Source organism: Chelonia mydas, chromosome 3 (genome assembly GCF_015237465.2).
Source record: "Chelonia mydas isolate rCheMyd1 chromosome 3, rCheMyd1.pri.v2, whole genome shotgun sequence".
In the NCBI taxonomy this organism is placed as follows: Eukaryota; Metazoa; Chordata; order Testudines; family Cheloniidae; genus Chelonia; species Chelonia mydas.
Window position 1 is genome coordinate 90,511,008 of NC_057851.1, and position 16,607 is coordinate 90,527,614.

At 46.3% G+C, this 16,607-nt stretch overlaps 1 long non-coding RNA gene across 1 annotated transcript in view; it reads right to left on the reverse strand.

The window, feature by feature from the left end:
- Positions 1 to 8,927, reverse strand: part of LOC122464817 — a 28,433-nt gene extending 19,506 nt beyond the window's left edge. The window contains exon 1 of the long non-coding RNA XR_006289209.1: positions 8,881 to 8,927. This is a non-coding gene — a long non-coding RNA (uncharacterized LOC122464817). The remainder of the gene's footprint in view (positions 1 to 8,880) is intronic.
- Between the last annotated feature and the right edge of the window lie 7,680 nt (positions 8,928 to 16,607).

The window sequence follows — 16,607 nt, forward strand, 5'->3', positions numbered from 1 at the left end:
TTTTTGCATTATAATATTGTATCGTTAGATTTAGAATTTTTCCAGATGTTGACATCATTTTGCTAAAATGAAAAGAACTTCTACTATGCACTGTCAGTCACTCTGCCTGCCAACTCTCCCAGCACTAGCTGTAAAACACTGGTGTGTGGAGCTCTCCCACAGGAAGACAGCCTCCTGATAAATCTATGAAAAATCTCCCTGTAAGCATGGAGCTGAATATTTTTCAATATCTATAACCAAAAGAGAGTCCCAAAGATTTGAGTCAAGGCACCATTTACCAACTTAAAAAAAAAAGTCAACTTTCAAACTAGGATTCAGGGTTCAAAGTAAGAAAAATAGAACATAAGTCTAATAAGTGCATCTCCCACCCCACACCCAACCCTCCTTCTCACCTCCCTGAATGCTTTGTCCTTAGTGCGCTCTCTGTCCCCCTCCTTCTCCCTCTCTCTCTCCCCCCCTCTCTAACCTTAGCTAACCACATGGCTTCAGCTGCTAGTTCTATACTGATGATTCACAGATCAACCTCTCCAGTCAGTCTTATATCTGTCTGCTTCTCTGACAGCACTTCCAGCTACCCAGTCCTCCATCTTGAACTCAGCATTGCAAAACCTGAAATCCTCATCTTCCCTTCCAAACTCACCTCTCCTTCCCTTCTCTGGGAATCACTGGCAACTCTAACATCCTCCCTGTCCCAGTCCAGCTGGCATTTTCGGTGTCATTCCGTCTCCTCTCTCTGCTTCTCCCCACAATGCCATCACTAAATCTTGCTGCTTTGTCCTCCAAAATATCTTCAAAATCCATCTATGCCTCTTCATTCACAGTGCTATAACCCTGTCAAGGCCCTGACCACCTCTTGCTTCAGCTACTTCAAACTCCCCTTCACTGGCCTCCCTGACTCTTGTCTCAGCACCCTCCCTCCTCCATCCATATTGCCAAAAACTCATCTCTGTTTTCTAATACTACCTCAACCTTACTGTATTCTTTTATTTTGTATATTTGACATCTTCTCTTTCAATAACTATATAAGAAAATAACCTGTACAGCCAACAATTCTGTTCTGCTTAATAAAAGGCTAGTAGCTTGCGACTCCAACTTTGTCCAGCATGTATTCAAATCCCTTCATTGTGTTCCCATCACCTCAGAAGCAATATTCTTGGGTGAGAACCTGAGTTCCATTGAAGTCAATAGCACAACTCCAATTGACTTTAATGGGGACAGGATTTCACCCCTTGCCTTTGCTATTAAGGTCTTCCACTGTTAAGTTTCAGCTTTCCTTCTCCTCTCATCTCTTCCTATTCTCTTCCCACTCATCCTGTTCCACCAAACTCACATAGCTAGCCAACCTCTATATTCCTTCTTCCATTCCTGTCTCCTTGACTTCTTCTGTAGCCCCCTTCTGCCTGGTACTCCCTTAATACTCTAGTCTAGCATGTCACCTCACTTTCACCTCATTAAAACACATTTCTTCTCTGATGCCTATAAAAACTCTAGCCAAAGATTTGTTTAAAACAGCCTAAACATCATCCAGACAGAAAACAGGTAACCAACAAGTTACACATTAAACATCATGCCTTCAGTCATTTTGCTTCTGCTGCATCTCATCCCCCATCTCTCCACTGCCTTGCTATGCTCTTGGGGGCAAGGACCTGACCTTTACACTTGTCTGAAAAACACTTAGCACACTCTGGCTATCCACCTGTACATAATGTATCAATTGGTGCAGTTCAGGCAAGAAACTGAGGCCTTGTGGGGGAAGAAGATACTGTGAAATGATGGGGCAATTACTTTTAAAGCATGGGATTTAAAATTTGGGAACTTTTATTGTAACAAAGTGCACCGGGCAGGGAAGGGAGTCATAAAGTAATGAGAATAACATGAATACATTTTGCTGCAAAGGACACTGGGATTTGAGGCAGACACAGGCCTCTGTCACCTCCTCACAAACTGAAGGGGGCCCACTGTGTGGTGGGCACCACTTCAGCTGAGAAGAGCATACAGGGTCCGAGATATAAAACTGTACTTGGCAGCATTTTTAGCCAACTGGATCGAATCAATGAATTAGAGGTGGGTGGGCTGTGATAATTTCCAGATGAGGAGAGAGACTTCATTGCTTGGGAGATGTTAGGCCTGTTGGTTGAGCCTTCTAGAGCCTTCAGAAACTTATAAAGTCACTTATGCACGATTGTGTGAATGTTATATCTGAAGAACACTCAGGAAGTTCAAAACCCACATGGAAATGGTAAAACACATCTCCTGCTGTGCCAGAACTGAGGTGATTCATTTTTTTGAAAAAGGAATTAGAAATGAAAAAATTACTTGAGACTAATTTTGGAATCTCTTTCTAATATTTTGTGTTTTAGCTCTAACCACTCAAGCAAATAAGTCCAGATTAGTATAAGTGGCTTACCTGTGTTGTATGTGTTTAGTTCTGCATCATTTGGGTGTAGTTGTCTTACCTCTTAAGTCAGTTCATTTTTTTTTTATTTCAATGAAAAATGGCAAAATATATTTATTTTCCCCCAATTTTTTGCCCAGTGACAGAGGTGTGTGAGAAATGGAGAAAAAAATAACATTTTTGACAAAAAAATAAACATTTTCACTTTAAGGGGTTTGTTTGATGGTTTGTTTTAACCACCTCTACGGATCACTAAAGCAACAATGTGGTTGAATAGATAAACTAGTTGTAATATGGCCTCAGGAGCAATATTCTTTTCAGGCCTCTAAAGGAAGACAAATTCGGAAGAGGAAACTTTCAACATGAGTCCTGGCTTTTATATATAATTTAGCCCTACAGTTTGTTTAATGGAAAATAATATCTTCTTGATTATTTCATTTAGACTAATTTTACTTACTTCTATTTCAATCATCTGTACTGTAAGTCATGAATCTAAGAGGACAGTATCTGGTGTTGGCAATAGGTACATTTTAGAAATTTCCATAGGTCATTAACTCCTTCTTATCTTCGGACTTTATCATCTGTAATTTCTACTGCCAGTGTAAATCAATCAAGAATGGTTAGTATAACCAAATTGGAGTACACTCCAAAGGCAAATGTACAGTAATGGGAAAGATAAAAAACATTTTAACACTTCACTGGTATTACAACAGTCCCTAATTGTTACATAATGATCTGGGCTGTTAGCAATAAAGCTGCAACAGGGATGTGCATCACTTTGCTTGTCCTGTAATTGTTTCTCCTTGAGATGTGGCAAAGCTTTTTGAAGTAATTTCAACAAATGAGAAAGTGGGATGCTGGCCAACTTGGAAGCTGTACAGAAAGAAATTCTTGCTAGCTTGCTTTAAGTCACCTGATAACTGTGAACCAAAAATAAAGGCTCATATTAGCCTAGATTTATAGCACATGTAATGTTGTATTAAACCAAAAAGTGGCCATGTGGCTTTCCTGTTTCATGGGGCATGTGCTCAGAACCAAATATATGTCATGATTTCGTGATTATTATTTGTATTATCACAGCACCTAGGAGCCCAAGTTATAAACCAGTACCCCATTGTGTTAGGAGCTGCACAAACTCAGAAGAAAAAGACAATCACTGCCTGTAATGGTGTGGTGGTTGTCCCTCCCCCTCTGGGTCAGAGGCAGGCCACACCGCCTCACTATACCATCAGGATCTCTGCCTTGTATCGGGGAATTAGCACACAGGTGTTAGCGTCCTGAGCAGTCTAATGGGACAGAACCCCAAATAGCCAACAGACTCTGGCCCTTAGGCCAGAACAGGGCCTCGTAGGAGTCCATATGCTCTGGTCCTTAGGCCAGGGCAGAGCAGCCAACAATCTATAGTTCCTGCGCCCTTTAAGCAGGGGCCAAAGCAGACACCAAAGTCTATAAGCTCTGGGCCCTTTAAGCAGGGGCAGGGCAAACACAGGAGTCAATTAGCTCTAAGCCCTTTAGTCAGGGGCAGAGCAAAAATCCAGGGGTTGGGTGTCTTAGTTCTGGCAGACAGCTCACAAATGCAGGCCCCTTGACCTGTCAAGGAGAGGCTGCCATGCCAGGGGTGGGGTAGCAGGGAGGGCCCAGACTCACCCTACTCCACCAGGCCCCAACCCAGGGCCCTAACAGTGGCGGAGTACCTGGATCAGTGGGGCATCCTCTTGCACTTATGGGTAGGTGGCCAGTGGCAGTCCTGGCAGGTCTGCAGCAGATGCAGGTTCTCCAGTGAGCTGGGCGTCGCTGGGCTTGTCAGCAGCCTGGAGTGAGCAGGATACGTCTGTCAGCACCAACTAAACTAGCAGTCCTGCCCTTTATACTTCTGGTTCTGCTTACCCACTTCTGGTGGGAGGGGCAAGGTAGGTCTGGCTCCGCCCACCTAGGCACAGAGGGTAGTTCCTCCCCCTCTGGGTCGGAGGAAGGCCACACCGCTTCACTACGCTGTCCCAAAGAGCTCACAGTCTAAGAGTAGGTTTACACTACAGTTAGGCATCTGCAATGAGTTTAGTGGAAGGTCTGAGAGAGAAACTTTCAGAGCAACTATTTCCTGCTGTCTCGAGCCAAAGAAAGATTACCACATGTCGAAGGTTTTATTTGGAACCAGGAGGACTAGAAAGGTACTGTTAGAAAAACAAAAGTGAAGAGTTTGGAAAATCTGAAAATGCCACACGGGCCTCAAAAATATATGAAATGGACCATATCCCTCTCTGGATTACGGACAGCAAGACACTTTGAGAAGAGTCTTTAAACTGCATAAACTGTGTGTCTCCAGCTACTGTATCTATGTTATCTGAGCAACCCAGTTTCCTTCTTTGACAGGATTACTGACCTACTGGATAGGGGGAAGCAGTAGATGTGATACACCTTGATTTTAGTAAGGCTTTTGCTAGAGTCACACATGACATTCTCATAAGCTAGGAAACTAGGAAAATGTGGTCTAAATGAAATTACTATAAGGAGGATGAATAGCTGATTGAAACACCATATGCAAAAAGTAATTTTCTCAATGGTTTGCTGTTAAACTTGGAGGGCATATCTAGTGGATTCCTAAAGTGGTCAGTTCTACATCTGGTAGTATTCAATATTTTCATTAATGACTTGGATAATGGAGTGGAGAGTAGGCTTATAAAATTTACAGATTACACCCAGCTGGTGTACTTTGGAGGACAAGATTAGAATTCAGAAAGACCTTGATAAATTGGAGAATTGGTCTGAAATAAACATGATAAAATTCAACAAAAGTGCAAAGTACTTCACTTAGGAAGGAAAAATCAAACACACAGCTGGATAGGTAGTAGTACTACTCACAAGGATCTGGGGTTTCTAGTGGATCTCAAATTGAATATGAGTCAACAATGTTGTGAAAAAAGCTAATATAATTTTGGGGTTTATTAGCAATTGTGTCATAGGTAAGACATGGGAGGTAACTGTCGCACTCTACTGAGACCTGGTGGGACCTCAGCAGGAGTACTGTGTCCAATTCTGGATACCACACTTAAGGACTTCTCAAACTGGGAGAGTCTAGAGGAGAGCAGAAAAAATGATAAGAGGTTTAGAAAACCTGACCTATGAAGAAAGGTTAAAAAAACTGAGCAGGTTTAGTCTTGAGAAAAGAAGACTGAAGGGAGCCTGATAACAGTCTTCAAATATGCTAAGGGTTGTTATAAAGAGGATGGTGATCAATTGTTCTCCATGTCCACTGAAGGTAGGCCAAGAAATAATGGGCTTACTCTGCGGCAAGGGAGATTTAGGTTAGATATTAGGGGAAACTTTCTAGCTATAAAAAGGTAGTGAAGCTCTGGAACGGGATTCCAAGGGAGGTTGTGGAATCCCCATCATATCATTGGAGGATTTTAAGAACAGGTTGGACAAACACCTGTCAGGAATGGTCTAGGTTTTCTTGGTCCTGCCTCAGCACAGGGGGCTTGACTGGATGACCTCTCAAGGACCCTTCCAACTCTACAGTTCTATGATATGTATTCGTGGGCCAGAGAACTTTGCAAGTAGTCTAGTTGAGAGTCTGACAAAGTAGTAATGAAGTACTGATCACTAACAGTAAACAGTGTCTGCTTCTGCTTTACCCAAGAATCCACATTACTACATTGTACTAATTAAACCTGGAATTGCCTCAGAGGGATTTTTCACTGCACCTCCCTGTATTTCTCAGGTAATGAAAAGGTGTACTCATTGATAGGGACAGAGAATTAATTTTTTAAATGTACAGGAACAGCTGCAAGCAAGTTGGTTATATTCCTAAGTGAAAGATAGACTATTGTCCAGAACTGTCTGCTACTGAGGGCAGGTCTACAGTCCGGGGTTAAGTTGACCTAAGTTATTCACACAGCTGGAGTTGCATAAGGTCAACTTATTGCGATGCCTACACCATGCTGGGTCAATGGGCAAAACTCTCCAGTTGACTTACCTTACGCTTCTCGTTCTAGAGTACTGGAGTCAACAGGAGAGCAATCTGCGATCGATTTAGTAGGTCTTCACTAGACCTGCTAAATCAACCCCCGGTGGATTGATCGCCGCAGCGTTGATCCATGGTAAGTGTAAACATACCCCCAGTTAAAGTTTACTCCTCTCAGGGGCAGATTTGGGCTCACCTTCTGCAAGGTGCTGTTCACTGTCCACATGTGAGATGTTATGAGAGAGGAGTAACCCTTTGGCCAGGTGTTCTCAGCTGCAACAAGGTTTGAGTTCAGATAGCAAGGGGTCCCTTTTAACTAATTAACACCACTGGCTCAAGATTTCTGGGATCACTAAATATCTTCCCTGGGGGCCATTAATAGGCAATACTTGCTCACATGCAGGCAGTGTGCCTGTGCATGTATGAAACGAGGATCACTTTATTAAGAAGAAAGGACCAATGAATCTACTTGTAAGAAACACAGCAAAAATATATTTAGAGATGGTCAAAACTCAGAATTTCCATTTCAAAATTTCCTTTCATCCTGATTTGGAATGAAAAGTCAAAATTTCCCTCCAAGCAATATTTCTGAAAATTTTCATTTAGTAAATATCAAAATGACCTTATTGAAACATTTCATTTCAATAAGTTCAAAGAGCTCTGTTTCGATAAGGTCAAAGTGCTTCATTTTTCCTTTACCATTTTGACTTTATCAAAATGGTGCATTTTAAGCTTATCAAAATGAAACTGATAATATTTTGTCAAAAAAATTGATTAAGCAGATTAAGCATATATTGCTGTGAAACACTGAGTTTTGTTTTTTATTAGCATTTCCCAACAGAAAACTGTTCCATCAGAAAAAAATTGACCAACTCCAGCCTACATGAATGTTATTCATGGGGTGCAAAGACACATCAATACCAACTATGATTGTCAATGCTGTCCTTGAAATCAAGGTGATGAGCATCATAACCATCATCTGAACGTTAAGTAAAATACTCCTCCATGATAACTGTGGTAATAGTCCTTTCACTATGTTCCCCACCCACCACTGTGAGCATCCTATAGACAAACATCTCTTTACCATGTCACTTCCCCCTTTCCCATCTTGTAAGCCGCTTTCATGGTTTGGTGTCAGTAGGTATACAGAGTCCTGAGGTACACTTGGGCAGGTATGTCTCCAGTCTGTTGGGAAGTGTTGCCTGGTCGTGTCCAGAGGCTCTACCACTTAACTCTGCTATAGTGATTTCAGCTTTATTTAAAGGCTGGGTAGGAGGAGCCTCAGCATAGTTCTCTCAGCTCTGCTGCTGTCCTCAGCAGCTTCAGCAAAGAGCCCCCTCTGCACTGCACCCCATCAAGGAGCTGTTTCTCATAGTCTCTGCCAAAGAGCCGCCTCCGCGTTGCCTCCTACTAAAGATTCTTACCAACTGCACAGGATCCTCAGTGAAGGGGAATCAGTAGCATACAGGACCCACGAGTAGAGTCCTTGCCATAGAATAGGAGCCCTTTTCCCTCTCTCCTCAGTTTAGTTTCACTACTGAACCAATTCTGCTTTTGGGAGCCATCATAACTGTGCACAAAGTCTCACTGTAGGAACTCTGAGTAGAGAGCTTATGGAAATGAAGCTATTTCTGTAGCTGTGCTTCCTTCTGTTCATCATTAGATGAGGAGAGAGAGCTCCTTCCTCTGGAACTTCTGTCCATCTGGACTTCTGGGTAAATAGTTTATGCAAACGCTGTTCTTTCCCCTGTTCAGCAAGAGATGGGAGCAGAGAGTTCCTTTCCTTCAGGCTACAGAACTCACACAGATGTTTAGAGTGGAAATATAACACTATATGAACACTCACACATGCCCATATCTTGGATCATTCACTGCTGGAGCTAGGCTTTGGTCTTGGCTTGCTTGACTAGTGTATGGTCTACACTATGGTTTTGTTGACTGCCACCTGTTTCTGAGAGGATAGCTGTGGTCCAGATGATGAGGGTGCCCAGTTTGTACAACTTACAATGTTTTGGAAGCAAGTTATTATCATTATTACTATTTAATCAGATGAGGACCCCAAGAATAAGACTAAATACTGTGGCAGAGCTCTGTCATTGTCCCTGTGGGTCCCATGCTTCTAGGAGGTTTATGCTAGCCTCAGAGGCTCACTGTGACCTTCCACATAGCCCTTCTCTCTCTAGGGCCAGGGTTACAGTCTACTGAGCCCTTTTCATCATAAGCCAGCAAGGAGGTTGGTGAGAGAACTTCCACAGTCTCTGTTGTTCCTATGGGCTTATTCCCAAACAGTTTAGTCTCTTGTCCCGATAGGGGCCTGTCTTCCCCTCCCAGGAGGTGTTTCTGTAGTGGCAGGTTGGGGGGAACCCGGGCCCGCCGTCTACCCCGGGTTCCGGCCCAGGGACCCTAATAGTAGCAGCTGTTGGCAGCCAACCTTTCATTACCAGAGTTGCTATATTTCCCTGGACCACTTCCTCATAGCTCTCCTGCTTCTCTCTTCTTCACCCTTACCTTAGGGCTCCCTTACCAATGGCTTGAGGGTGTCTTCATTAACCAGCCCTTCAACTGCACTTCCTCTCCCCTCGCTCTTCTCTGCCTGACTGGAGGGAGCCCTTTTATAGTATCAGAGGGCCTTAATTAGAGTCAGGAGCTCACATTAGCTTAATGGCCTCACCTGACCCTTTGCAGGTTAATTGGAGTCAGGTGTTCTCATTAGCCTGGAGCAGCCCCTGCTCTGGTCAGTCAGGGAACAGAAACCTGTTCATCCAGTGGCCAGTAGACTCGCCATCGGCTCCTCTGCTGAACCCGACTGGCGAGGAGGGAGACTGCTGCTCCTGTTGCTGGGCCTTGGGCCCTTGCTGTTGCCGCCCCTGCTCCAGCTGCTCCCCTGGCCGAGCCGGACGCCATCCACCCACCCCCCTTCTCCGCTACCTGGTTGCAGGCTAGCTGCTGGACTCCCCCACCCACCCTTGGGTGCTATTGCTACTGTTCCAACTACAGCCGCTGGGGGGGGGGAGTGAGGGACCCCTACCCCAGCCGTTGCTGCTACCACTGCTGTAGATACCACCACCACCATCAACACCACCTGTGAGGGGTCCTCTGTGCCTGCCTGGCCACTGGGCTGCTGCCTGGAGTTGCTGCTGCTGCCTTTGCTGCTGCCTGAGAGCTGCTGGACCCCGAAGGAGGAGGGGACGAGGCCATCTGCTGCTGGGGGAGCGCACAGGGACTCTGTAGACCACTGTGGAGGGGGCTTGAAAGCTGAGTAACTTTTGGACTGTGCTCTTGTGGTGGGGGTCCTGACTGTGTTTGTGGGGACACAGGGGGTGTGGCGTGGAGCCTGCCCCCTAGTCCATCAGTGTATTCCCCCCCTGACCCCCACCACCACCACCGTCAGCGCTGCCCCCTCCACTACCCCCAGTGGACACTTACCATCTGCCTCAAGCTCCTGCTTCTGGGACTCCGCGGCTCGCTGGGCCTGCTGCCCCCTTTCACCACCTTTTGGGCCTGCAGCAGCAGCCAGCCCGCACTGACTCTTTTGCAAGCGTACCTGGGCGCACGTGCCCACCCCCCCGCCCCATCCTGGACTGACCCCCTTCAACAACCCCCAGCTTTGTCCCTGGCTCCCTGCCCCATTTTTTCCCTTGCAGCCCTTTTGCCCTCCCCTTTACCCCAGCACTTCGCTGGCTTCCGTTTGTTTGCCTGCCCCGCCCTTCTCCCTCTGCAGCCTTTGCTTGTTTGCCCTGCCCTTGCCTCTGAAGTCAGCCCCTAGGTTCCCTGTCCTGCCTCCAGTCTGGTTCTCCCTCCTCCCCATGTGATACCCCTGCCCTGATTGGCCCCTTATTCAGTGCGCCCATGCCCCCTCCCATGTGCTTGTGCCCCTCCCCTGTTTGAGTTTGCCCCGATCTCACTGCACTCCCCGAATGTTGTTATGACCCCCCTCCCCTAGTGCAGCTAGAGGAGCCGGTTTCCTACCCTGAGTCGGTGACTGTCCCCCACAAGCCCTCAAAAGCCCCCCTGTCCAGCCCATCCCCTTCAGCGCCCTCCTCCCCTGCCTGCAGCCTAGCGGGGAGGAGTGGATGACCTGCCTTCCCTTTCCCCTCCTCTTTCTGGTGTCCTTCCCTCCCTTCCTGCTCATTATGGTGGGGGACCCGACAGGTGGGGCCCCTCCAGCAGCCCTAGTTACCCCTCCCCCGCCTGCCCCTCCGTCACCCCCCCAAGCCTCTACCTCAGCCGCTGCTGCCAAACCACCTGTCACCGCCCCCGCCGGGGCGCCAGCAGCAGTGGGCACCGGGGTGACCTCCGTTGCTGCCATGTCCCTCCCCCGCCTTAGATTCTGGGGGAGCCCCCCCAGCCGGTGGGAAGGGCCAGGGTAGGAAGAAGGGGAAGGGCCCTGCCAAAAAGTCCAGGCCCTCCATGGCAGGGACTGCCCTCACTGCCGCGGCCCCGCCACCGGCTGCGGCGTCCCACCCCGCTGCTCCCTCCACCAGCTCTGCGGGTGTCCCTCCCCCGGCCCCCAGGGCGTACGCCCAGGTGGCGGCAGCCCCCCCGCCTACCGCTACGTCATCTCCCCCGCCCACCGCCTCCACTACCAGCTATAGCGGCAGGGGGCCCCTTTCCCACCATGACCAGGAAGCACGGCGTCCGTTGCCTCCTGGTGCCCACCTTGCCCCACGTGGAGACCTACGTGCAGGCGTTGGCGAGGGCAGTGGGGCCCACGGCCATTGTGGCGGCCTCCAAAATGTACAGGAAGGTGGTCTTCTTCCTGGCATCGGAGGCCGCCGCCCAGGAGGCGGTGGGGGGCGTGTTCGTCCCCCTCGAGCCGCTGGACGACCTGGGCGTCCGCCTGGTCCTGACTTCTGTCCCTCCCTTCCTTCCCAATGCCGCCCTGTTACCTGCCCTCTCTACCCTGGGGAAGCCCATCTCTGTTTTGAGCCCTCTCTCCTTGGGCTGCAAGGACCCCGCCCTCCGTCACGTCCTCTCGTTCCGCCGGCAAGTGCAGCTGCAACTGCCGCCGGCAGCGCATGATGGAGAGGCGCTTGAGGGGTCCTTTTTGATCCCCTACCAGGGGGCCCACTACCGGGTGCATTATTCCATGGGGGAGGCCCAGTGCTACCTCTGCCGGGCGATGCGGCACGTCCGGAGGGATTGCCCCTTGGCCCAGCAAGGCGAGGCATCCGGGACCCCCGAGCCCAGGCAGGGCGCTGGCTCCGTCATCGCCGGTGCCCCTGACTGCCCGGCACCCGAAGCCGCCCCTCCTCCCACTCAGTGCATCACTACTCCCGCTCGGGCCCAAGGGGCGCCCCCTCCAGCACGCCCAGACGAGGTGAGGGCCGCTTTGCCATCCACGGCTCGGTTCTACCTTGACCGGGTCCTAAGGGAGGGCGTGCCCTCGCCCACCCTCCACCCCAGGCCCTCCGGACCTTTTCATCGGGCCCCTGCCCCGTGGACCCAACCGACCCCCTCCCCGGCTCCTTCACCGTGAGCCAGCTGCATGAGCTGTAGCCGGTCTGCTTCCAGACCGCACCAAGGAATCACCTATACAAGCTCATGCTCCACACCCTTCACGTCCTCACCTTTGCGTCCTGCCCCGATACAAAATGGCGGGACCTCCTGCCACCTCTGGAAGGTGAGGATCCCCGATGGGCCAGCCTATACTCCACCTTGGTCCCGAGGCCCGCCGGGTATATCAGTTGGCGGCTCCTTCATGGAGCCGTGAGCATGGGCGTGTACTTGGCACGGTTCATCCCTATCCCAGACATCTGCCCCTTTTGTGGCGTGAGGGAAACCCTGGCACACATATACCTGGAGTGCACCAGGCTGCAGCCCCTATTTCAGCTCCTCATCTTTTGTTAATATTTTGGTTGCACCTTTCCCCTAACTTCCTTATCTATGCGCTCCCTATCCGTGGCCCCGCTAAGTCACGGGACCTACTGGTCAGCCTCCTCCTGGCCCTGGCTAAAGTGGCTATCTACAAAACCAGGGTGAGGAGGTTGTCCGGGTTCTCTGCTCGGTGTCCCTGTCCAGGTCTCTTGGTTTGACCCTTTGACCGCTCTCCTGTCCCTGTTATTTCATTAGTTGTCCCCCATAATTATTTGGTTTTCCAGGTCCTGTGGACCCCTCTCTTAGGCTGGGGGGTGATCCTTGAGCACTTCCTGGATCCCAGTAAGGCTACTCTGCTGTACCCAACTGGCCTGGGTCTATCACAATACCTTGTATTAAACCTAATAGAACATCTACCTGTCTCACTTTTTGATTAGATTTGTTCTTCTCTCCAAATTTCTCAAATATAATAAATCATAAACATTTCTCAACAAGCCATATACAACTTCCAGGAAATCTTGCAATGGTCCCATGTACTTTCTCATAATATAAAATGACTCTTTATGGCACTTCTGTGCATTTCATGCCCACTGACATCCTTAGCCTTTGTAATGTTTTAAATTAACAACCAATAAAATTTAAATAAAACCAAATATGTCTCTTTTGATCTTTTTAAGAGTACACAGTATGAAAAGCATGTGCTTCAACTCATAGGGTTATATCTTTTAATGTATTAGAATTCAATACATGTAGTCTAGTGAGCAAGTGCCAGAAGAGGGTATAAAGGTGCTGCATTACTAGGAATCTAAATTAGAAAGAAGAGATATTTGGTTACATCCAAAGTGTTGGCATGTCTGCATGATATGGAAATGGACAAAGCAGCAGCTTTTATTACTTGTTTACAATTTTTTAACAGAGGGCAATTTAAGAAGTTCTAGAAGAGATCTAAGGCTTCCCCATTAAAACAGAGAGTTCCTTCTGAAAAACAGGTTTGATGTCAGTGCCAAACAGCTACTGGAGGTTCAGTACAGATAGGGACCTTGGCTTGTCAATAAGGCTTTGTCTACTCTACAAAATTCCACTACTGATGCAGCCCCATTTGTGACATCAACAAAGTAAGCAATAGCTGAGTATACATATGATCCCTGGCCACCTGAGGCTCTAAAGAAGAACACAAATGCAATCACTGTTATCCTCCTGAGTTGTCAAGGAAGAATATAAATGGGTTAAATATGTTCACTAGTAGCATGCAAAGCAGCCATCTTAAGTTAAGTTCTTAAATAACAAGTAAGGTTTTATGAGTACTGTCTCGAGACATTCTCTCTACTCCTTGGAACAGATGAAGAATAAGAAATACCCAGGAGTTTTCTGCCACGCAGGAATTAACAGCTGTCAAATCTGATTTCATCTGAGGAGGTAACATGAACAAATAAAAGGGAAAACTGGCTCAATGTATTAGCTATTCTGACCGTTTTCTAGAATATTGTAATGGCAAATGTTTTAAAAAATAGAGCTTACATTTTATTTCAATAAAATAGCTGAAACATGAACTTAACTGTGAAATATGAAATGGATGAAGCTAGCTACTGAAGCTGCGCAGCCCAGTCATCAAAAGTACTTTTGGTGGAGTACTTAATTATATTCATTGCACACGGAAACCTATTATTTTGCAAAGAAGTGCCTTTTTAATTTCACTGACTTCATTTGGCTAAGTCTCCAGAAAGCCTGCCACCTGGCTGATATAATGAGTATAAAACAAGCTAGGAAAGTCTTTCCAAGTGCTCAATCTCCTCACCCTTCTATCATCCCAACAAAGAATTAACCCACTATAGAACCTTCTTTGACTGCTCAGAAGTTGAGACATCTCTGTACACAAAGGCCTGGTCTACACTACAGAGTTAAGTCGATGCAAGGCAGCTTACGTTGACATAACGATGTAACTATCTACGTTAAAATGCTACTGCCCCACTATGATGGCTTAAAACTCCACCTCCATGAGAGGCAGAGACAATATCAAAGTAGTTAGGTTGATGCAGTGTCACAATACACACTGTGTTGCTTACATTGGCTCTTACTGGCTTTCAGAAGCCATCCTGCAATGCCTGACACTGACAGTACAATCGATACAAGCACTTCTGGGAAGGACGTGCACAGCTGACACAAGGAGGAAAGTGTAGATACGCTCAAGTGATGCAATTACTGCAGCAACTATATGCTGATATAAGTTAGCCAAACTTAATTCTGTAGTGTTGATATGCCCTAAGTTACTGAAACACTGTCTTTCACCTCCTGTATAGACAACCCTTTCAAGGAGCAAGGTCACGGCCAGAACTGCATGCAGTTTCTATACATCTTCCAATCAGAGCTTTATTCTCCAGCTCTTGCAAGAATGCAGGTTAAGTATTTCTAGCTGAGAATACACCTGCTATTGTGGGACAACGGAAAACAGCTACAGTCCTCTTCAGTTCGAAGATACCCACTACCCAGGGGTAATTTGACTACTATAGTTGACTGCAGGGCTTTTAAAAGCAGCACTTTGCTTGATTCTTTCCTGAATATAATTCTAAAGTGTGTATTCAGAGATATAATTAAATAGCAGCAATTACAGGTACTAAAGGTGCTTCATTGTTGACATGAAAGGGGGGAGAGTGGCACTGTATGAGAAAGAAAATGTAGAATCAAACGAAATAAAAATCTTAAATGAATCCACATGTTCCATAGAATCTCTATGGATAGTAATTCCATGCTCTAATAAGAATATAACAGTAGGGATCTATTATCGACCACCTGACCAGGACAGTGATAGTGACGATGAAATGCTAAGGGAGAGCAGAGAGGCTATCAAAATAAAAAACTCAATAATAGTGGGGGATTTCAGTTATCCCCATATTGACTGGTACATGTCACCTCAGGATGAAATGCAGAGACAAAATTTCTCGATACTTTAAATGACTGCTTCTCGGAGCAGCTGGTACAGGAACCCACAAGGGGAGAGTCAACTCTTGATATAGTCCTGAATGGAGTGCAGGGTCTGGTCCAAGAGGTAACTATAACAGGACCACTTGGAAATAGTGATCATAACATAATAACATTTAACATTCCTGTGATGGGAAAAACAACTCAACAGCCCAACACTGTGGCATTTATTTCAGAAAGTGGAACTATGCAAAAATGAGGAGGTTAGTTAAACAGAAATTAAAAGGTACTGTGACTTCAGTGAAATCCCTGCAAGCTGCATGGACACTTTTCATAATAGAGGCTCAACTTAAATGTATACCCCAAATTAAAAAACACAGTAAAAGAACTAAAAGAGAGCCACCGTGGCTTAACAACCATGTAAAAGAAGCAGTCAGAGATAAAATGGCATCTTTTTAAAAGTGGAAGTCAGATCCTAGTGAGGTAAATAGAAAGGAGCATAAACAGTGCCAAATTAAATGTTAAAATGTAATAAGAAAAGCAAAAAAGGAGTTTGAAGAACAGCTAGCCAAAAACTCAAAAGGTAATAACAAAATGCTTTTTAAGTACATCAGAAGCAGAAAGCCTGCTAAACAGAAGATGGGGCCCCTGGACGATCGAGATACAAAAGGAGCACTTAAAGACGATAAAGTCATCACAGAGAAACTAAATGAATTCTTTGCTTCAGTCTTCATGGCTGAGGACGTTAGGGAGATTCCCAAATCTGAGCCATCTTTTGTAGGTAACAAATCTGAGGAGTTGTCACAGATTGAAGTGTCACTAGAGGAGGTTTTGGAATTAATGGATAAACTTAACAGTAACAAGTTACTGGGACCAGATGGCATTAACCCAAGAGTTCTGAAAGAACTCAAATATGAAATTGTGGAACTATTAACTATAGTTTGTAACCTGTCCTTTAAATCAGCTACTGTAGCCAATGACTGGAAGATAGCTAAGGTAACACCAACATTTAAGAAGGGCTCTAGAGGTGATACTGGCAATTACAGACCGGTAAGTCTAACGTCAGTACTGGGCAAATTAACTGAAACAATAGTGAAGAATAAAATTGTCAGACACATAGAAGAACATAAACTGTTGTGCAAAAGTCAACATAGTTTCTGTAAAGGGAGATCATGTCTTACTAATCTATTAGAGTTCTCTGAGGGGGTCAACAAACATGTGGACAAGGGGAATCCAATGGACATAGTGTACTTAGATTTCCAGAAAGCCTTTGACAAGATCCCTCACCAGAAGCTCTAATATAAATTAAGTTGTCATGGGATAAGAGGGAAGATTCTTTCCTGGATTGAGAACTGGTTAAAAGACAGGGAACAAAGGATAGGAATAAATGGTAAATTTTCAGAATGGAAAGGGGTAAATAGTGGTGTTCCCCAAAGGTCAGTCCTAGGACCAATCCTATTCAACCTATTTATAAATGATCTGGAGAAAGGGGTAAACAGCGAGGTGGCAAAGTTTGCA